The sequence below is a fragment of the Mus pahari genome, chromosome 4 (assembly GCF_900095145.1).
Source record: "Mus pahari chromosome 4, PAHARI_EIJ_v1.1, whole genome shotgun sequence".
Classification (NCBI taxonomy): domain Eukaryota; kingdom Metazoa; phylum Chordata; class Mammalia; order Rodentia; family Muridae; genus Mus; species Mus pahari.
Genome location: NC_034593.1, coordinates 139,111,210 through 139,113,463, shown reverse-complemented (window position 1 = coordinate 139,113,463; position 2,254 = coordinate 139,111,210). Strand labels below are relative to the sequence as shown.

Genomic DNA, 2,254 nt, shown 5'->3' with positions numbered 1-2,254 from the left:
GTACCACCAGAGCTTGTGTCTCTAGCTGCATATGTAGCAGAAGATGGCCTATTTGGCCATCATTGGGAAGAGAGGCCCCTTGGCCTTGCAAACTATCTATGCCCCAGTACAGGGGAATGCCAGGGCCATGAAATGGGAGTGGGTGTATAGGGGTGCAGGGGTGGTGGGAGGGTATAGGGAGCTTTCGGGATAGCATTTGAAATGTAAATACAGAAAATATGTAAAACAACAACAACAACAAAACAAAACAAAACAAAACAAAAACAAAAAACTGTGATCTCAGGCAGATATGAGCGGCCTGCAAAACCACCTGAGGCTCTGGTGAGTCTTGGCTGGTCTGATGCCAGAGACATGTCTGTTTCCACAGCCCTGCTGCAGCTGAGGTCTGTGTTCATGTTTGCTGCTTTTGTTGCCACTGAGGGTCATCTGGATGAGGTCATCTGGTCATCTGTGGTCTGGGCTGCAGCCTGAGACCATTTTATTGTCTAGGGGCCATGCTGACACCAGGGCCAAACTGATCTGAGAGCCTTGTGCTGCCACCTGAGGCCATGGTGCTGTCCTGGCCCCAGCTGCTAAGGTCTTGCTGCAGCTGGGATCTATGTTGAGGTTTGTGGTCCAAGTTACACCAAGGGCCATGCAAAAGGGCCATGCAGATGTCAGTGGTCTGGGCTACCACCTGACACATAAGGATGTCTGAGGACCATGCTACTGGGGGATGCACTGATCTGACTGGCTTGCACTGCTACCTGAGGCCAAGATGACATCTGTACCCATGCTGCCTCAGGGTGCCAGGTCTTGGGAAAGAGTGGCGTGACACAGTTCCCACCCATGAAGCTGGGCCAGTAGGGTGTGGGTTTCCCCAAGTATGGATGGTTGTTGTAGGCATAAGGCTTGTTTGCAAAATAATGTACTTATTTTTCATGTTCAGAAGAATATTTTCCCTGACAAGGTTATCAGGGAATGCTCTCCAGCCAAGATTAATGACTCCAGAATATTAGAAATAGCATGAGTCCAGGAAGTGAGAATGTGTCTAATGTTCCTCAGTAAAATGATATTGCTGTGTCCTGAAAAGACATACCTTAGGCTGTGGGAAAGAACTCAGAAAACATGAGTTCAAGAATGTTCAAAAAGGATTTCTCAACCACACAAAATATAAGGATGCAATATGAATTGTATGGGGGCTTCATGGATCTGAAAGAACAGAGACAGCTGCACTAATATGTCAACAAAGGGAAAGGAATAGTTAAAAAACAAGGGTCTTGGTTCAAGTAATAAAGGAACACCAGGAAGTATGGGAGTGGTGATCGCAGGACAGGATCAGCTAAGGACAGCCCAGCTAAGCTTATTGTTTGTGTTTACAAAAAAGCAGGCAGATTTCTAGGACTTGCTATGTTAAAAACAAGTACTTGCTGTCTTTTTCTGAGAATCAAGAGGCTAAGGTCATAAGATACCAATTCATTGGTTAATCAAAAGGGAACCTGGGTTAAATGACCAAATTGATGCACAAATAAAAGACTGGGCTTTGGTCTGCAAGACCTGGGCTATCCAGAGAGCTATTATAGCTTTTAGAATGTTTCTAGCAGGTTTTCTGAGTATGATTGGAAAACCCATGAGCAACCTAGAGAGCTGTCTTGAAAGCTATCTCAAGCAGACCACAGAGCTGTCATCAGCTTGTACCTATCACTAACTTTTAGTGATTTCTTCCATTACTCCTAAATACCTCCTTCTCAGGATCCTTCATACTGAGGCAGGTCCTTGACCGCAGGGGGCCTTATCTGGGCTATGTCTGGGTCTGTGGTTCTATTGTAGCTAGGGTCTGTGTTGATGTCTGAGGTCCATGTTACCTCCAAAGGCCATGAGTACTGTGCTGAGCTGGCCTTTCCCCTCACTAGTGCTTGGTACTCAGAAGAGCTGGCCCTGGCAGTGTTGGTGCTGGAGAGCTAGTCCCTCCTCTCACTGACTGTGTGCACTTGGGAGAGCTGGCTCCTTGCCTGAGCAGTATAGGAAAGCTGGCCCTGCTCTTAAGGGTGCTGGAGAGCTGATGGGCTGACCAACTCAACTACCATCCAGGGTAAGAGGCTAAGGTCATAAGATACCAATTCATTAGATAATCAAAAGGGAACCTGGGTTAAATGACCAAATTGATGCACAAATAAAAGACTGGGCTTTGGTCTGCAAGAAGTCCTGGGCTTTGAGCTAGCCTACCATATTCCACCTATGAGCTGCTGGAGTTTGAGAAGGGGCCAGTCCTGCA

At 46.9% G+C, this 2,254-nt stretch overlaps 1 non-coding gene across 1 annotated transcript; it reads left to right on the top strand.

Moving 5' to 3' along the window:
• Positions 1–1,548: 1,548 nt before the first annotated feature.
• Positions 1,549–1,611, top strand: LOC115063878. Its single transcript, XR_003843747.1, has one exon. It is a non-coding gene; the product is annotated as a U7 small nuclear RNA (small nuclear RNA).
• The last annotated feature ends 643 nt before the right edge of the window (positions 1,612–2,254 follow it).